This window comes from Dasypus novemcinctus, chromosome 6, assembly GCF_030445035.2.
Source record: "Dasypus novemcinctus isolate mDasNov1 chromosome 6, mDasNov1.1.hap2, whole genome shotgun sequence".
Lineage (NCBI taxonomy): Eukaryota > Metazoa > Chordata > Mammalia > Cingulata > Dasypodidae > Dasypus > Dasypus novemcinctus.
In genome coordinates, this window is record NC_080678.1 from 120,665,068 (window position 1) to 120,686,179 (window position 21,112).

At 39.3% G+C, this 21,112-nt stretch overlaps 1 non-coding gene across 1 annotated transcript; it reads right to left on the reverse strand.

Moving 5' to 3' along the window:
* Positions 1–18,198: 18,198 nt before the first annotated feature.
* LOC111761897 (U6 spliceosomal RNA) lies at positions 18,199–18,302 on the reverse strand. Its single transcript, XR_002795134.1, has one exon. It is a non-coding gene; the product is annotated as a U6 spliceosomal RNA (small nuclear RNA).
* Positions 18,303–21,112: the final 2,810 nt, after the last annotated feature.

Sequence of the window (21,112 nt, forward strand, 5' to 3'; positions counted from 1 at the left end):
ATGTTTGCTCTTTCTTCTTTTTTGATGTATGAATATGGCTACAAATTTCCCTCTCAGTACTGCTTTTGCTGCATCCCATAAGTTTTGGTATGTTTTGTTATCATTATCATTTGTTTCAAGGTAGTTATTGATTTCTTTTGAGATTTCCTCTTTGACCCACTGTTTTTCTAAGAGTGTGCTGTTTAATTTCCATATCTTGGTGTGAAATCTGGGCCTCTGGCCCTTGCAGATTTCCAGCTTTATTCCACTGTGGTCAGAGATATTATTTTGTATGATTTCGATCTTTCTGAATTCATTGAGCCTTTCTTTGTGGCCTAGCATATGGTCTATCTTCGAGAATGATCCATGTGCAATTGAGAAAAATGTATATCCTGCTGTATTTGGGTGTAATGATCTGTATATGTCTATTAGGTCCAGCTCCTCTAATATACTGTTCAAATATTTTGTTTCTTTAGTGATTCTCTTTTGAGATGTTCTGTCCAGAGTTGATAGTGGTGTATTAAAATCTCCCACTATAATTGTAGATGCACCTATTCTTTCACTTAGTTTTTCCAGTGTTTGCCTCACGTATTTGGAGGCCCCCTTGTTCAGAGCATAAATATTTGTGATTGTTCATTCTTCTTGAGATATTGTCCCTTTTACTAATATGTAGTATCCTTCTTCATCTCTCACAATTTTTTCGCATTTAAAGTCTTTTTGTCTGATATTAATATAGCTACTCCTGCTTTTTTTTTTGTTATTGTTTGCTTGTAAGATTGTTTTCCAACCATTCTCTTTCAGCCTCCATGAATCTGTGGGTCTAAGGTGTGTCTCTTGTAGACCACATTTAGATGGGTCATATTTCCTTATCCAATGTCCCAGTCTGAATGTTTTGAGTTTAATCCATTGACATTCAGTGTTATTACTTTCAAGGAATTATTTATGTTAGCCATATTTTGATTGGATTAGTGTTTTTCATATTTTGATTGTTTTTTTTTCTTCTCTTTTTGTCTTTTTTTTTGCTCTTACACTCTCCTCCAATTCTGCCTGTCTTTTTTTTTTCCTTTCTTCCTGCAGAACTCTCTTTAGTATTTCTTGAAGGGGAGATTTCTTTTTGGCATACTCTTTCAATTTCTGTTTATCTGTGAATATTTTGAACTCTCCATAATTTTTGAATGCTAGTTTAGCTGGAGAGAGTATTCTTGGTTGGAAATTTTTTTCTTTTAGTACCTTGACTATATCATACCACTGGCTTCTTGCCTCTATGGTTTCAGATGAGAAATCAGCACTTAATCTTATAGAGATTCCCTTGTATGTGATGGTTTTCTTTTCTCTTGCTGCTTTTAGAATTTTCTCTTTGTCTTGAGCATTGGATAATTTGACAAGTATATGTCTTGGGGTGGGCCTGTTGGGGTTTATGATGTTTGGGGTACATTTTGCTCCTTGGATATGTACATCTGTCTCTCTCAGTAGATTTGAGAATTTTCAGTCATTATTTCCTGCAACACACCTTCTGACCCTTTTCTCTTCTCTTCTCCTTTTGGGATGCCTATAATACATATGTTTGTGTGTTTTACATTGTCATTCAGGTCCCTAAGTCCTAGCTGGATGTCTTCTATCTTTTTATCGATCAATTCTGCTATCTGTTTGATTGCTGATGTACTGTCTTCCACATCACTAATTTTCTCCTCTGCCTCTTCTAATCTGCTGCTATTTGCTGAGAGTGTATTTTTGACATCTTGAACTGTGGTGTTTATTCCCATAATACTTGTTATCTTTTTGCATATGTCTGCAAGTTCCTCTCCAAGTGTTTTCTTCATATTGTTATACTCTTCCTTTACTTTTTTAAGTTTGTCTCTGATATATGGTCTGAGATCTTTAATTACTTGTGCGAAGTTCTGCTCCCCTTCCTGGTTTTTAGTTTGTTCATTGGATTCAGCCATGTTTTCCTGATTACTGGTTTGGTTTTTAGTTATTTGTTGCTCTCTGGTCATCATTTTATCTTGACAGGTTTAATCAGTTCCTTAGCTTCTTTGTCTAGTCTTAGGGATTAATTAGCTGTTGTTCTTACGTAAGTGTTATATCTTCTCTTTGTCACTTTGTTCTTCTTATTCTAATTTCTTTTTGCTGGCTGTGTTCACTTTGAAGGAAAGTATTAGGGCCAGGGAAAGCAATTGTGTAAAAGGAAAATGTGTAAAGTAGTATTGGTAATAAATTTTAACAGAACAACAATATGAGATCTGGGAGGATGGGATATTAGATTCATGTAATTTGTGTAGAATTATAGCAGTAGGTATAGTACCTATAATGAGGTAGTCGACTGAATATGGGAGGAATATGGTATGAATTAAAAAGCCAGTGTTTTCATGAAAGAGGGAAAGAGAAAAAAGGACAATAATATCAAGAGTGGATAAAAGACATAAAACAAAACAAGGGTATTAGAAATTAAAAGTTAGACAATTTGGGGACCAAAGAAAGGGAGGTGGAATATAGGAGAGACAGTAGATGATGGAGGATATCAAGATGTGCGGGAAAGGAGAAAGTGTAGGTGACTGAAATGAATTCACACAGAAACGAGGAAATGGAGGGTGAGGAAACCCAGCAAATGTGAGGTGTTCCCTGAAGCACCTATTGTATAATTTAGATAAAATAAAATAAGAAGAAAAAGAGGGAAAAGAAAAAAAAGAGAGGAAAATGGGGGGGGGGTTGGAAGAGGAAAGGGAGGGAAACAAGCAGGAAAAAGAAAAGAAGAAAGAGGAAAAAAATGCAAACACCAAAGGCTAGGACAATCAAGGATCTCAGATAGACCTCAGGGCATGGTGGATTCAGTGATGGGAAGTCTGTGATATTACAGACTCAAGAGGTGTGAGTCTCTGGGGTGTGGGCCACCAAGGTTTAGGGGACACAGACCTGGCAACCTCAAATCCGGTTCACAGGGAGCCTGGGAACACTGCAATGCAACACAGCCTTCAGGGATGCCCCCATCTGGGTGACAGCCCTATGGGGTCAGGGTCACTTCTGCAAACTCTGACCTCTGTGTCAGAAACCCAAAATTCCCCCTCTTACAAGAGTCTCTTCTGTTGCTCTCTCTCCAAATTGACTTCAGGACACCTCCCGCCCTGCAAGCCCCCAAAACAGCCTGCTGGGGGCGCCTCTATATTGCAACCAATTTAAGGACCGCTGCAGATCGGCAACCAGCCCTAGGGGGTGGGGCTCTAGCCAGAAGTGCTGATCTCTGTGTCAGAAACCCAAAATTCCATGCCTTGCAAAAAACTCTGTCTCTGTTTCACCAAATCGGCTTCCAGACACCTTCCGCCCTGCAAGCCCAATCAACAGCTTGCTGGTGATGCCTCTTTATTGCAACCAATTTAAGGACCATTGCAGATCAGCAGCCAGTCCTAGGGGATGGGGCTCTAGCCAGAAACGTTGATCTCCATGTCAGAAACCCAAAATTCCACATCTTGCAAAAAACTCCTCCGTCTCTGTCTCACCAAATCAGTTTCCAAACATCTCCTGCTCTGCAAGCCCCCGAATAGCCTGCTCAGGCCTTATGAATTCCCTAGCACAGCAGAGCCTCCAGGAATTACTGCTGCCATGCCACCCGCCCCTGGGGGCAGCATCCTGCGTGCAGCCCCTATCTCCATGAAAGAGCCTCAATTCTGCCTTTTTCAAAAATCTTCTCTGTCACCATCCCACCAAACTGATGTCCAGACACCTCCTGCCCTGCAAAACCCTGACACAGCCTGGTCCTGAAGAATTTCCAATGTTGCCCAGCCACCTCTTTGCAGGAGAGACTATAAGGTGCACTCACTCAGACACCATCTTTCCCCCTCGCCTCCTGTAGTTTTATAATACACTTTAAGTTCAGAAAGTGAAAGTCCCTTCACCCCATTCTTTTTTAGGAAGTTTTTGGCTATTTGTGACACATTTCCTTTCCAAATAAATTTGGTAACTGCTTTTTCTATATCTGTTAAGTAGGCTATTGTAATTTTGATTGGAATTGTATTGATTTTAGGTATCAGTTTGGGTAGGACTGACATCTCCATGATGTCTACTCTTCAAATCCATGAATGTGGAATGTCCCTCCATATGTTTAGGTCTTCTTTGATTACTTTTAACAGTGTTTCATAGCTTTCTGAATACAGATCATTTATATTCTTGGTTAAATTAATTCCTAGATATTTGAGTCTCTTTGTTGCTATTGTATATGGAATTTCTTTCTCAGTTTCCTCCTCAGCCTGCTTATTACTAGTGTATAGAAAGGCAAATGATTTTTTTTGTGTTGGTCTTGTATGTTCCCATTTTGCTGAATTCAATTATTAGTTCTAATATCTTTATTGTAGGTATTTTGGAAATTTCAAATTATAAGATCACATCATTTGCAAATAGAGTTTTACCTGTTCTATTCCATTTTGGGTTTCTTGTACAATGTAGATTGTGCTTTTCTAGGAATTTGTCTATTTTATCTAGATTATCTAATTTGTTGGCATATAGTTTCTTATATCTTCTTTGGATCTTTTCTATTTTTGAGGGGTCAGTCATAATGTCTCCCCTCTATTTCTGATTTTATTTATTTGCATATTCTCTCTTTTTTTCTTTGTTAGTCTACTTAAGGGTTTGTCAATTTTATTGATCTTCTCAAAGAACCACTTTTTGCTTTTGTTGATTTTCTTCTTTATTGCTTTTTTTGTTCTCAGTGTCATTTATTTCTCTTCTAATATTTGCTGTTTATTTTTTCAGCTTGTTTTGGAATTGGTTTGCTCTTATTTTTCTAGTTTCTCCAGTTGTTCAGTTAGGTTTTTGATTTTAGCTCTTTCTTCCTTTTTAATTATGGGCATGTAAGACTACAAATTTGGTTTCCCTACACATGGCTCTTTGGTCCCTTCTCTTTGAATCTATAGTTGATGCTGGAGTTGGTAGATGTGTGTCCAAGACTTGAATCTTTGGGCTGTCCATGTGCCAGCTGAGCCCTTAGCCTTAACAGAGTTACAACACCTACTCTCCAGTTCATTGGACACACCCTGAACAACTAACAAGGAGGTGATGATGGATAACCACCATACCAAGGAACTGAGAAAGCCTACACCTGCAAGCAACAGAGTACTATTCATTGGCCTTATGGAACTGAAGTCTCCTTTCAGTTAGAGGTGGAGTGGGCATCACCATCCCAGAATCCTCAGGACTGGGGAGTGAACTATGGAGTACAGTTACTGATATTCTACTACAGACTTATTGTGATTCTAGCAATGGAAGAACTTATATCATTGATGTGGAGGCAGTGGCCACTGGAGGTTCTGAGGTCATGGAAAGGGAAAACAGGTGTAATATGGAAGCATTTTTGAGTCTTGGGAATTGTCCTGAATGCCATTGCAATGACAGGTCCTGGCCATTACATATCTTTCCATAACATACAGAATTGTGTGGGAGAGAGTGTAAACTACAATGTAAACTATAATCCATGCTTAGTGGCAATGCTCCAAAATGTGTTCATCAATTGCAATGAAAGCACCACACTAATGAAAGAAGTTAATGGGGGCAAGTGTGGGTGATGTGAGAATCAGGGCATGTGGGAATCCCCTGTATTTTTTGTGTAACATTTATATAATCTAAATACTTTTTAAAAATAAAAAAAATTAAAAGACTATAAATTTCCCTCTCAGCACTGCTTTCACTGTATTGCATAAGTTTGATAAGTTTTGTTCTTATTTTCGTACATCTTGAGATATCTAATTTCTGTTGCAATTTCTTCTTTGACCCACTGATTAGGAGTGTGTTGCCTAGCCTCCATATATTTCTGAATGTTCCCCTTTCCTGCCTTTTTATTGATATCCAGCTCCATTCCATTATGAACAGAGAAGGTGCTTTGTATAATTTCAGTCTTTTTTTTTCTTTTTAAAATTTATTTTCAAGTGTATTTTTGAAGATATATAGGTCACAAAAATGTTACATTAAAAAATATGAGGTTCCCAGATACCCCACACCTCACCCCCCCAACACTCCTCCCACATCACCAACCTCTTTCATCATTGTGGTACATTCATTGCATTTGGTGAATTACATTTTGGAGCACTGCTGCACTGCATGGATAATAGTTTACATTGCAGTTTACTCTCTCCCCCAGTATACTCAGTGTGTCATGGCAGAGTCTTTTAAATTTATTGAGAGCTGTTTTGTGGCCCAGGATGTATTCTCTCCTGGAGAAAGATCCATGAGCACTTGAGAATAATGAATAAACTGATGATTTGGGGTTCAATGTTCTGTATATGTTTGTCAGGTTCAGCTCATTTATCATATTGTTTAAGTTCTCTGTTTTCTTGTTGATCTTCTGTCTCATTCTATCTATTGATTTGAGTGGCAGGCTGAAATTTCCAATTATTATTGTAAAGATATCTATTTCTCTACAGAGTTTGCCTCAAGTATTTTGGGGCACCCTGATTATGTGCATAGATATTTAAGACTGTTATTCCTTCCTGGTGGATTGTGCTTTTATTAATATGTAATGACCTTCTGAAATTTTATCATTTTTTTTTGTATTTAAAGTCTGTTTTATCTGACACCAGTATAGGTACTCCTGCTCTCTTTTGGTTACTGTTGGCATGAAATATATTTTTCCAACCTTTAACTTTCAGACTATTTGCATCCATGGGTCTAAGGCGAGTCTCCCACAGACATCGTATGGATGGCTCATGTTTTCTTATTTATTCTGTCAGCCTATGTCTTTTGTTTTGTGAGTTTTATCTATTAACATTCAAACTTATTATTGTAAAGACATTACTTACTTCAACCATTTTATCCATTTGCTTTTATAGGTCATATCTTATTTTGTCTCTCTTTACACTTTTGTTTAACCTTTCTGAGAGTCTTCATTTCTATAGTCTTCTCTAAGTCTCTCTCTCTCTCAGACTCGTTCTCTCTTTTTTACTTTTTCCTAGCTGCAGAACTCACATTGGTATTTCATGCAGAGCTGGATTCTTGTTTACAAGCTCTAAGTTTCTGCTTGTCTGCAACTATAGTAAACTCACCATTATATTTGGGGGACAATTTGACAGAGAATGAATTCTTCATTGGCAGTTTTTCTCTTTTATTACTGTAATTATATCATACCACTGACTGTCACCTCCATGGTTTCTGAAGAGAAATCTGCACTTAGTCTTATGGGACATCCCTTGTATATGATGTTTCACTTCTCCCTTGCTGTTTTCTGAATTTTATCTTTATCTTTAACATTTGAATATTATGTGTCTTGGAGTAGGTCTGTTTGGATTCATCCTAATCAGAATATGTTGGACATAGTACTGGACACATGTAATCATGTCTTTCATAACAGTTGGGAAATTAGGGGGCATTATTTCCTCAAATACACCTTCTGCCTCTTTTCCTTCTCTTCTCCTTCTGGAACTCCCATAACAGCATGTTGGTGCACTTCATGCTATCATTCAACAGCCTGACCGCCTGTTCAATTTTCTCATTCTTTTCTCTCTCTGTTCTTGCTTTTAAATTTAGCTGTTCTGTCCTGATTGTTTCTTCTATGATTTCAAATCTGTGGTTTTATGCCTCTTTTGTATTTTTTAAAATTTATTTAAACATATCACTCATATAGAAACATACATAAACAGTAAGTGTATAACAGTTGTGAACTTACAAAACAACCATATATAACATCAAACAAGCATATATAACATCTCACCCTACCACCAATATCTTGCATTGTTTTTAAACCTTTTTAACTAGTGATTAAAGAACATTGCCAAAATATTACTACTAAAGTATTTCCCCCTAACCATTCCATATTACTACTAAACAAAGTATTTTCCCCCAACCATTCCGATTATTTTTATCTTTATATCATTTATATATGAACAAAAATAAACAATTAAGTGTACAGTAAAAGTTGTGAACTTACAAAGCAAACATGCATAACATCATACAGGGGTCCCATACATCAACCCTCCACCAACACTTTGCATTGTCATGAAACATTTGTTACAAACTGTGAAAGAACATTTTCAAAATCTTACTACTAATCATAGTCCTTAACTCTATTGTACTTTTAATCTCACTTATTGTACTTTTCATTCCCATAAACTCTGTTATTTTTCTATCCAGGATTTAAAATTTTTCTTTGTGCTAACCCAGTTTCTTAAAATCTTTTATTTCTATAGTCATGTTGTCCTTCAACTCTATGAATTGTTTTAGAAGATCTTTATGAACTTCATTCATTAGTTGTTTCAAATCCTTTGTCTTATTTGGGGTTTTGATTTGTTCCTTTGCCTGAGTTACATTTTCCTTTTTTTTTAGTAAGACTTTTAATTTTTTGCTAATGACTTGGCATCTGCTAATGATGCTGAATTTACTTTGATGTTCACTTTCTCTTGCCTAGGGATTTACTGTTAAGTAGCTGTGTGCTACTTGCTACTTAACTTACTTACACTGTTCTTTGATTCTTGGGTCCACTTGTTCTGTATATTAATGATTGCCTCAGTTTAACTGCTCAAACCAGGGTTTAGGACCCACTAATGAGGTGCAGGCTAGTTTCCAAGGGCCTTGGAGAGGGAGACAGTAAAATACCTGATTGTCTTATTAATTTATGTATTTATGTATTCATGTATGTATATATGTATGTATTATTTTCCTTTATTTTTCATGTACTTTTCTGACCTGCCAGCAGATAGTGGTCTTTGGCAGACCCCTCAACTCAGGCTCCAGATGCTATGGGAGAATGAATTCACTGTAACTCCAAGGGTGGGACAGAAGTGATGTACTCAGGGTGGACCAAGTTTCACAAACATTCTCAGAAGCTGTTCTCCCTTGGCTGGGCACACTCTCCCTCTCTCTGTGTCTTCAACATCTAGCTCAGGACAGTAGGGAGGGTGTTTAAGAAGGCAAATTATCTTTTGTTCCCTGCAGGCTCTCAGGGCAAACAATATCATGGCCCCATCCAGCCTGGAAGTATGAGATCCCTCTAATGTAGTAAACCAAGTTCACTGGTCAAATTCTGAATTTGCTGTAAGCTGTGTCCCTCCCTCTCCTCTCCCTTGGTAAGGGCCCCTGCAGCCCCCTCCATCTGCATCCATCTAGCAGGGGCCAGTGGAACCCCTGTTCTTTGCTCTAAGGGTAGAGGAATGGGCACCATTACCTACTGCTACAGCTTTACTTGTGGGATTTTTCCAGCCAGCCAAGACTCTTTTCCTTCATTCCTCTCTCTTCTGGGTGATTTCTAGTCTTCCCCTTGTGTCCTTAGTCCCAGAACAGCACTCCAGACATTCTCCATTTGTCTTCTAGTTATTTTTTGGAGAGAGAAGTGATCTCAAAGGCTCTCTAATCCTCCGTCTTCCAGGCCATTATATTGGTCATGGTCTTTTTCTAACAATATTCTTCTTTCTTCCAAAGCTAACAGCACATTCAATAAGGCCTGTATATCTACACAACTAGGAATATTACTTGTAATAATAGAACTGAATATATTTTCCATTTTCTTGGGATCTTCATGGTACTTGGGACTGAATTCTTCCAATTGTACAAGTGTGTACAAACAAGTAACCTCTTGGATGGCCTTGGTTAACAATCCCAGCTAGCATCAGCCTTAGTGGGAATTACCCAGCTATGGGAGGGCTCCCTAGCCAAATTGAGTACCACTTTGGGTATAAGATAGGGAGGCCATTTCTGCAGAGATCTAAGGGCAGTTCAGTATCACCCTCCCCTCTTCTCCTTCACAAGGTGCAGAAGGAGCAGTGGGGAAAATGAACAAGTCCAGCACTTTGTCTGATGGGTTGAAATCAGGGAGTAGTGTCTTCCCTTTTATTGGTTGGCAAATTGTATAAGGCCTGTGACTTGCTAATATCATACCATGCCCAAAACACTGATGTTGCAGTTTAAGACTATTAGAAAAAGTCATAAAATTTTGAACATATGTTTCATCCCATTTACTGTCTTACAATATATTTCTAGTGGCAAAATAGCATGTATTCAAGAGATCCCTTTGATGATCATTTCTGACCATGCTCTAATTTATACTGTGGCCATGCAATTTTACTCAGAAATTTCATTCTCTTTTTAATTATGGTGGCTTGTAATAAAATTATTCCCAATGTTTTAAGATGCAGTCTAGAGGATGACATTTCTCTTTTATTGTAGAGCTTTGGTTATTGCCCATTGTGACTCCCTGACAGTGCTTGGGTGAGTTATACTTTAGGTTCATTGATCAGAATTTTACTCCTCAATCAGGGTACCAGTGGGAGGTCTCCTATACCTGGGAACTGGAATCTGTGTTAGGACCCTAACCTACAATCCTGGGCCCACCTGGTTCTAAACCTAAGCCAAAACCAAAGACCAAGGGTGGTCTAGCCACATACAGCTTCAGCAGGAGATTTAAATATTCACTTTGGGAACAACTAATAATTTTGATAAGAAAATCACTATTCATTGAGGTTTAAGGGATCTCAAGGACTACCTATTTCTTTCCTGACTGTCTGCTTCGAGGATCCTCAATGCCAGAGACAGAGGAATCCTGATCCCATCTTACAGAGATAAAGTGCACCTTCAGCCACAGAACCAAGTTCTGGGGTGCCCCCTTCAAGCCCAAAGAGTCCATCAGGCAGCAACCCTCTCCGAGGTCTCAGGATCCCAACTCAGTTGCCCAACTTTAGGGGATACTCTCATAGATCCTCTGGGTCCATGTCTGGCCAGAGAATTGACTACCACAATGAGTATACCAAGCATGTAGACAAAAAGGCATTTAAATCCCACCCAGAGACATATAATTTACTATTATAAGGGAATACAATTCAATGAAATTCATTCTACTACTAAACTGAGTCTGCTCGGAATGGGAAAATCCCATTATATGGTTAACTAATTTTTTTTCCTGTTTTTTCACTCTTTTTAAAAATTTGTTGATGTATATCACTCATACATAACAATACATAAAAAATAAGTACATAATAATACTTGAGAACTTACAAAACAAGCATATATAACATCATACAGGACTCTCATAACTCACCCTGTATCAGTCAGCCAAAGGGGTGCTGACTAATATCAAACTAATATCAAACTGCTATACTCTACCCTCTGAATTCCAAAAAGACATTAGTGTTAAAAAAACCTTAAATCAGTAACAATGCAAGTACTAAATCACATCACAATCAGTTTAAAGAAATACAGTTTGTCTTGTTTGCTACAGACCTCTGAAACTTACAAAACAATGTATCTGTTTCATAATCAAAAATGGACAGACATAGGAGGAGAAACATTTTCATTACAATAAGGAGAAATTGGGTGGGAAACATGAGTCATGGGTCCTTTACAGTTCAGTAAACCTGCAGGGACCATCCTCCATTCAATTTCAGTCTGACAGTCATTCTTAAGATGATAGTTTCATCTCCTTGGGACCATACAGGGACCCATCCTGTCCATAGTCTTGTCCAATGGCCATTTACTTGGTTCCATACTCATCATGCATTTGAGTGTCAACCAAGCTCCAGACCCCTCCCTCCAAGACTATTGGGATGATGGCCACACCTTATGCTACTGAGACCAGCTCAGCAATAGGTTTGCACAAAGGGAAGGTGATGCAGAACTGAAGAAATAAAAGGACAGAAATAGACAAGAGATAAATTAAAGATGGGACCAGGGGGCTCAACAGCTTCTGGAACTGAGAGCCTTGCCCTAGTTTCCACATCGTATTTATTAGAAATTACAAAGCAGTAGTTATCTATGTTTATTTTCAAGTCTGCTTGTTATTAAAACTGTAGAACTGGAAATGCTAGGGAGCTGGCCATAACAAAGTTCAAATGTCTCCACATACAAACAATTTTCATGCTGACCAGACAGTGTTCCATCTAGTCAAGGCTGGTGTTCCTAAGCCCACACTTCTTATCTGCATTATGGAAACATTTCAACTTCAAGCCAGGTTCCCACATTCAAATTCAAGCTATTTTCCCACATCTCCCTCTTCTTTGTTTTTGCAAAGCAGTGAAGGTAGATTTGGCGATTGCTTGCTGCTTCATACCCTACAGTGTTTGTTGCATATATCTGAGGACTAAGCACAAAAGAAATAAACATAGACAAATAAGCAACATTCCTCCTAGAATACCTCCTCCCCAAACTTTCACCCAAGCCATAAAGTCTAGTGACTGTAGTCCATTGGTAATTCCAGCCATCGTCTGAGAAGCAGGTAACAATTTCAAATCAGCATTTTGAATACTCAGTATATCAGCTTGCAATTGGTGAATATCTAAGATCAGGTTGTCTTGATGTCCGAGCAAGTGGCATTTTATTTTGTCCCATGAGAAATGACTATCATAAACATGTGGGGTTACACAGAAGCTAGAAACATTTCAATCACATTTTTTCTTCAATTTTTAAAATTCATTTAAAAAAATATTACATTCAAAAAATATGAAGTCGCATTCAACCCCACCTCCCCCACCCCCCCCACTCCCCCCACAGTAACACTCTCTTCCATCATCATGACACATCCGTTGCATTTGGTAAGTACATCTCTGGGCATCGCTGCACCTCATGGTCAATGGTCCACATCATAGCCCATACTCTCCCACGTTTCATCCAGTGGGCCCTGGGGGGATCTACATTTTAATTTCAATTGCATTTTTACATTTCATAACTCCTCTCCAAGGGGTAGTATGGCATTTTCTAAATCTACTAACCTAGAATTGATTTCTTTTTTGATTTTGGTTTGACTTACACAAGCCAGACTTGCATTATGATGCCAGGCTTGGACAAATTCTGTAGTTTGGATACTTTGATGTAAAGTCACTCCAGAAACAGCATCTACTATAATAAGGGCAATAATGCCCATAATAGCTGCTATTAGTACTCCAATAAATCTTTTTGTGCCCTTAAGCACTTTTTGTAGGGCTAATAACAAAGCATGCATATCAGGTGAAGCTTCCCAAGGTCCAGTTTGATTAACTGGTATTCAAATGCCTAGCCACCTTTTAAGAATAATATAACAATGACTATTATTGAATAAAGATGAATTAAGGCAAGTATATAGTTTACATGAATTATCTTCACACTGGACTTCTCAGCTTTAGGTAAAAGCTTCCAGTCATGAAAATATATGGATTATGGACACAGGACTAAATACGGAAAGAGAAATTGTCAGAAGTGTAAAATGATAAAGAATAATTATTGGGATATTGATAGCGATCTTCCCATATGTGAATGGACCCTAAACTGAAGGGAATTTTCCATAATGTTACTTGAGCTGGCCCATGGCCTAATACTGGAAATGGTGGGACCATCCCATGCCAGACAATGGGGTGTTTTGCAGAAGTTGTAATAACAGTAGTAAAATTATGTTTATACACCTTCCAACTCAGTCCTTCATAAGTAGAACAGGTCTCATCCATACTGCAATACACTACTAGACCCCTGACAATCTTCCCAATAAAGGTTCTCACTTGGTGAATCTCTCAAAGAAGGATATCTACATATGGGTTTGTCTCTTGGGTTGAGGCCAGTATTATTATAATGTTTATATTTAAAACTCAACCCTGATATAAGATGTAATTGAGTTCTAGAAATATTCCCATGTTAGGGGTGACTGACAACCATGTTTGATATGTTAAATTTAGACACCCACCAGCAGGGCCAACACATAAGGGCAGCTTGATGAATCCTAGGGTCCCATTAAAATTAGTGCCCTCCTCTTGTGGAGGTAATGGCAAGTGGGAGTCTTCTGGCCCAGGGACCCAGGAAGAATCACTATCATAAATCTGAGGAGGAGTTTCCATCCAAGATACAGGATGAAGTAAAGGGGGGTTAGGAATATATGCCCAGTAAGTATAATGAGTTTCAGCAGTTGCTATAGGCAAAACACTTACAGTTGCTGTCACTATAGCAAGCATAGCTACTAGCAAATTAGGAGCAGTAACTGGCAATTCCTCCTTTTCCAACTGTTGTTTGGCTTCTTGACTCAGACATTTAATTTGCCCCCATGTGGGAGGTGAAGCTGCTCTAGTCTTCAGAGTGGGACCCAGTCGTGTAGTTTCCAGTGTCAATCTCTCCATTTGCATGACCAGAGGTTCTGGGTTCCACAGGAACTTTTATCATCCTTTGGCATTCATGATATGGTTTTATTCGATGATCTGGTACCCACACAGGACATTCTCTGTCTCCTGGGGAAACACATACATACCCTCATCCCCAAGTTAACAGCTTCCCTGTTGACCATTCATTGGTCAGTGGATCATTCCACCAAATTAAAGGTTTTTCAGACAGAGTTTGGGTTTGAGTTTTAGAATTATTATGGAAATGCCTTTCAGCTGCCATCCCTTCCAGGTTCTTCCCCAATTAAAAAAATTAAGAGTGAATAGTGCTTTATGTAACTGCACCTGTGGTGTCTCCTTGTCTCCCCTTTTTTGTTTTTGTAACATGAGTTTAAGGGTTTGATTCGCTCACTCCACAATAGCTTGCCCTTGGGGATTATAAGAAAGTCCTGTAATATGTGAAGTACTCCAAGTATCTAGAAATTTTTTAAGGGAGACACTGGTATATATAAGCTGGAGCATTATCAGTTTTTAGAGACTGGGGAAGTCACATTATAGCAAAGCAAGCTAACAAATGCTGTCTTACTTGTCTAGCAGTTTCTCCTGTCTGAGCTGTAGCCCAAATGAATCCTGAACATCTACAGAGATATGAACATAACATAATTTTCCAAAGGAGGAGATATGAGTTACATCCATTTGCCACAGAGAGTTAAGAGTTAAACCACAGGAATTTACTCCAGGTTTCAATTGTTTGGAATTATTAAGAATTTGACAGGATGGACAAGTTTGAAAAATGTTCTTATCTTGTGTTCATGTTAAAGGAAAATGAGCTTTGAGTTTAGCTGCATTTAAATGAGTTAGATTATGAAAGTGAATAGCTTCTTGTAAAACAGGAGTGACAAATTTATCAGACATTATTGCCTCATACTAATGGTCCAGGTAAATTTGAATGAGATAGAATGTGAGTGATAAAAAATTGACTTTTTCTATTTCTAATTATCTGTTGAAGTTTGTTAAAAAGCTTATAAAGAAACTGATTTAAGTTAGGGTTCATAAGAGCAGTTTCAATCAATTGAGTAACCTGGACAACATATGCCAAGTCTGAAAGGATGCTTATAGACTCTGGTATGTCTTGCAAAGCAGTAAGTACTGCTATTAATTCAGCTTGCTGAGCTGAAAATCCAGGAGTAGGAATTTTCTTAGTTTTATATCCATTATATCCAGCTCTGCCATTTCCAGACCCATCAGTAAAGATTGTAGGGGCACCAAGTGTTGGTTGAAACTTGATTATGCTAGGTAAAATCCATTGAGTGCTTTTAATGAATTGTAATACAGGATTTTTAGGGTAATGATTATCTATCTGTCCAATATAATCAGCAAAGGGTATTTGCCATTGTAAGTGATTTTGTAGGCAAGCCTCAACTTGTGTAAAAGTGGAAGAATGATATGAGAAGGGTCCCATCCCTGAAGGGCACGAGTGCATTCATGGCCTTTCAGAATAATCTGGGCCATAAAATCCACTTAAGGAGATAAAGTTTTAACAACACTGTTAGGCAAAAATATCCATTCTACAATATGATCTTGTTGCATAAGGATTCCCATGGGAGAGTGTACAGAAGGCAAGATAATCAATTGCAGTGGCTGTTCAGATTAATGTGCTCAACTTGGGCACTTTAAGTGTTTTTCTCTATAAGTCTTAGTTCTTGTTCTGCTTCTCTCATCAGAACCCAGGGGCTATTTAATTGAGGATCTCCTCGTAATAGGGAAAAAAGATTAGACCGTCCATATGTGGAAATGCCCACTTTGAGCCTTAGCCAGTTTATATCTCCTAATAATTTCTGTAAATCATTCAAAATTTTAATAGAGTTCCTAGGAATCTGAACCTTCTGAGGCATAATTGTAATTTTGTCAACAATAGTCCCAAGATAAGAAACAGCAGTAACTTTTTGAATCTTCTCAGGGCTAAGTTTTAATCCTGCTACAGTTAAGCTCTTTTCTAAGGCCTAATATGCTAAACTAGAGTCTGAGAAGAGGGAGCAGCACACGATATATCATCCATGTAATGTATAATATAACAAGAAGGAAAAGCCAATCTGACTGGATCTATAGCTTTAGCTACAAAATTTTGACATATGGTGGGCTATTAAGCATTCCATGAGGAAGATATTTCCACTGAAACCATTTCATTGGTTCTTTATTATTATTATTACTTTAAAGATTTATTTATTTATTTCTCTCCCCTTCTCCTCACCCTGGTTGTCTGTGTCTATTTTGCTGTGTCTTCTTTGTCCACTTCTGTTGTTGTCAGTGGCACAAGAATCTGTGTTTCTTTTTGTTGTGTCATATTGTTGTGTCAGCTCTCGGTGTGTGCAGCACCATTCCTGGGCAGGCTACACTTTCTTTCATGCTGGGCAGCTCTCCTTATGGGTGCACTCCTTGTACATGGGGCTCCCCTACATGGGAGGGACACCCCAGCGTGGCACGGCACTCTTTGTGCACATCAGCACTGCACATGGGCCAGCTGCACATGGGTCAAGGAGGCCCAGGGTTTGAACTGCAGACTTCCCATGTGGTAGATGGATGCCCTAACCACTGGGCCAAGCCCACCACCCAGTTCTTTATTATTGAAAGAAGGCACAGAGAACGTAAATTTCTCCCAGTCCTGGGGAGCAAAAGGTATTGTAAAGAAGCAATCTTTTAAAATCAGTAAGTGGCCAGCTATGACAGATCATAGCTGATGTGGGCAAACCAGGCTGCAGTGCACCCATAGGTTGAATGATTGCATTAACAGCTCAGAGGTCTGTTAGAAGTCTACATTTGCCTGATTTTTTCTTAATAGGAAACACTGGAGAGTTCCAAAGACTAAAACATTCTTCAATATGCCCCTTATCTAACTGTTCTTCAACTAATTTATGAAGTGCCTCCAATTTTTCTTGAGTTAATGGCCACTGTTCAACCCAAACTGGAGAGGCTGTAGTCCATTTAAGAGGAATGGGTTTGGGTGGTCCAAGGAGGCTAGACTGAACTGTGGCCACTATGGAAAAAGTGAATATCTGAATCCCCCATGATTATTGTGAGCTGTGGGATCTATTGGCTCAACAATTCCCTAGTGATGCTTACCCAGTTCTAACCCTGGAACATGTCCGTTTCCTCATTAATTTTTTACTTTGTTTACTATATTGGCTAACCTGGGGAATATAAATTTCATCCTGTCATTGTTATAATAGATCACATCCCCAGAGATTAATAGGTAAGTCCACAACAATATGGCCACAAGGTGGCATGCTGCCATTCAGGTCCCAGACAATGAAAAATTTGCATGCTCTGTTTTAAACCTCTGGGAGTGCCAAGTCCAGCAACAGAAATAGATGCATCCTGTAATGGACAGTAGAGGGCCAATGGTTAGAAATAATGATAGAAATTTCAGCTCCAGTATCAATAAGTCCTTTAAACAGCTTGTTCTGAATAGTTATTTCACAAGCAGGACAAGATTCTAAAAAATTTTCAGTTAAGAATACTCCTATCACTCCTGTACTTCCAAAACCATTTTTCCCTTGGGCTTTCCCACTAGCTCCTACAAAAACATAAGGGAGCAATAACAATTGAGCTTTGCAATCTCCAATATCAGCTTTCCAAGGAACTGAGGTGGACATGGTAACTTGAATTTCTCCTTGATAGTCACAGCCAAAATTTCTCCTGTATGTACTCTAACTCCCTGGGAAGTGAGACTGCTCCTCCTAAGAAGTCTGACTGTGCCACTTGGTAAAGGTCCCCTTATTCCCATTTTTACACAAATGGGGGTATCCCCTGGAAGCAAGATAATAGGTTTTGCCACAAGGATATCTACAACTGCTCTTCCTGCTGTGGTGGGGGATAAGTCCAGGGCACTGTGCAGTACTGGGGAATGCCAGGATTACTCTGCTGAGCTGGGAAAGCCCCCTTTTGGAGTGGGGCTAGGAGTGGCCCACTGGAAGTTTCCCAACAAGAGAATGCCATTCTTATGTTAATTAGATACACATTGGCTAGCTAGCCCAATGATTTCCTTTACCCCAGCAGGTGCATGGCTCAAAGGGTTTCTGAGCAGAAATATTCTGTTTGGGCAGCACTGTTTGTCTCTCAGACCTCTTCCAACAATCTTTTTAATGTGACCAATTTTTCCACAATTGAAACATTTTCCAGAGAATTTCTTATTGATTTTTTTTTTTTTAATATGGAATGCTTCACGAATTTGTGGGTCATCCTTGCGCAGGGGCCATGCTAATCTCTGTATTGTTCCAATTTTAGTATATGTACTGCTGAAGCGAGCACTCATTGATTTTCATCCCTGCCATAGCTTGAGCCATCATTGTAGCATGGTGGCCCTCCGTCCCTACATCCAGGCACAATTTAATATATTCAGTCAAATCCACGTTACCTTTCATGATCCCAATAGCTTCCTGACAATCCTGATTAGCATTTTCATAACCCATTATCTGTAAAAGAGTATCAGCAGCTTCTTAATTATTGACCTGTTTTTTTGATAGCCTCTTGCAACTAGGCAATAAAGTCAGGGTAAGTTTCTATAGGTCCTTGTAACATTTTTTGAAATGACACTAGAGGCTGGCCTTTAGCCTCAATTTTTTTCCAGGCCCATAAGCAACACCTATGGACCTGTGCAATGGCTTGATCATCCATTGTTAATTGCTGATCTACTCCTGCCCAATTCCCCACCCCCACTAACTGATCCAAGGAAATGGGGATATGATTTGTCCACCAGGTTTTGAATTGTAAAAACTCTCTAGACCCCAGGGTGTTGCATGCTAACAAATACCAGTCAGCCAGAATCAGCCTAGAGCCTTCGGCAAGCCCCTGCACCATACCATAAGTAAAAGGAGAATTTGGACTATATTGTTGCACTGCTTTAAACTCTTTCAAAAATTTAAATGGGAAGTTCATGGGTGAACTCATAAACTGCATTCAGATTTTGAGGATCCACTCTGGGAGCTACTCTTTCTTGTATGGTAACCAGAAAGGCCATTTGAAGTGCCTCCAGGTCACCCTCCCATCTAGCCTGTAAAATTCCTTCTTGTAAAGCTGACAACTTTGGCTGAGCATCTTCAGGTATGGGGGGGGGAGGAAGTGTTAGTGGAGGGGAAAGTGACTTTCTAAAGTCAATTAATAAAGGAGCTGAAGGCAAAACAACTTTAGATTTAGTATCATAAAAAAATTCATTGGGAGGTACTTCCTCACTTTTTTTTAATTTTAATTTTAATTTTTAAATTTTTTCTTAAATATTACATTCAAAACATATGAGGTTCCATTCAACCCCACCACCCCCACCCCCCACTCCCCCCACAGCAACACTCTCTCCCATCATCATGACACATCCATTGCACCTGGTAAGTACATCTCTGAGCATCACTGCACCGCATAGTCAATGGTCCACATCACAGCCCACACTCTCCCACGTTCCATCCAGTGGGCCCTGGGGGGATCTACAATGTCCTGTAATTGACTGTGAAGCACCATCCAGGACAACTCCACGTCCCGAAAATGCCTCCCCGTCTCATCTCTTCCTCCCATTCCCCTCACCCAGCAGCCACCATGGCCACCCTTCCCACACCCATGCCACATTTTCTCTGTGGCCATTGGATTGGTTGTGTCCATTGCACATCTATGTCAAATGGGGGCTTAGATTCCACATGGATAATGGATGCATTCCTCCTGCTTTCAGTTGTAGACACTCTAGGCTCCATGGTGTGGTGATTGACCTTCTTCAACTCCATGTTAGCTGAGCGGGGTAAGTCCAATAAATCAGAGTGTAGGAGCTGAAGTCTGCTGAGGCTCAGGGCCTGGCTATCATATTGTCAGTCCAGAGATTCAAATCCCCTAAATATATCTTAAACCCCAGTACCAACTACAATTTCAGTAAAGTAGTATGCAAGTCTTGTGAAAAGGGATCCCCTCTGAGTCCTGTTCCATCATGCAGAAACACCAGCTCCAAAGAAGGGCCATCTGCCATGGCAGTGAACCCCATCTGCCATGACCATAGAACCCGTGGGTCTCTTTATCCCTCAAAAGAACCAATACTTGGGGTTGTATGTACTTTATCTGTCTCTTAGACTCTGCTCAGTTGTGCATAAGGGCATTCCTTCTGACAACCTCCAGACTCTTTTTTAGAGACTCATAGACATATAAACTCATTCTCCTTTCCATTTCCCCCTTACATTAGGTCAAACAGCATTTTAAAGTCATGTTATTATATGTAGACAGGGATATTCTGCTGATCCGCATTGAACCTTTAATTCAAGGTCATTTTCTAGTTGCATCTTCAGCTGGTATGTGGTAGTGATCCTTCGGTGCCAGGGAGGCTCATCCCCGGGTGTCATGTCCCACACTGGGGGGAATGCACTGCATCTACATGCTGAGTTTGGCTTTGAGACTGGCCACATTTGAGTAACATGAAGGCTGTCAGGAGGAAACTCCCAGGCACAATGCTACTCTAGGCCTTGTTCTTATTGCAGGTGTATAGGCTCACAAGCATAGCCATTAGTATCAGGAGCCCACTGTTGGGCCCTCTTTCCTTCCTCGTTCTTACCGTTACACCTGGGGGACTGCTGCTGCTCCCCCAGGGACCATGACAGAGACCCCCCGGCCAGTAACCCAGTACCCCGCCAGCTGTTGTTTTTAATTGTTTCCACTATTAGTATATCTAAACATTACCATGTACCCTGGACATATGCCCTGTATAACTCCCTGTCAACCATATATAGCCTGGCAATAACATCCCATATCAGTATTCCTCCACCGCCATTGTTGAACCACTCTGTGATCCCAAACTTCCTGTAAAGTGAATCCCAATATAATGTCAGGTTCCCTTACTAGTAAAATGGAATGTAGCGATGAGTTTAAAGGTTAGATCTAGAGTACATATTGATTTGGAAAAATTTCTACATCCTATCTTTTTCTTTTCTTTTTTTTTCTAATTATTGAGCTTCTCTTCACAAGAGTCTTAGATCACAGTAATTCATATATACAATATATAGTACTCCCACAGATCCACCATAAAACCTTTTCCCTTCCACAGCGATAATCTTTTAACTTATTCATAAGTTATTCATTTTCCTGAAACTGATGTA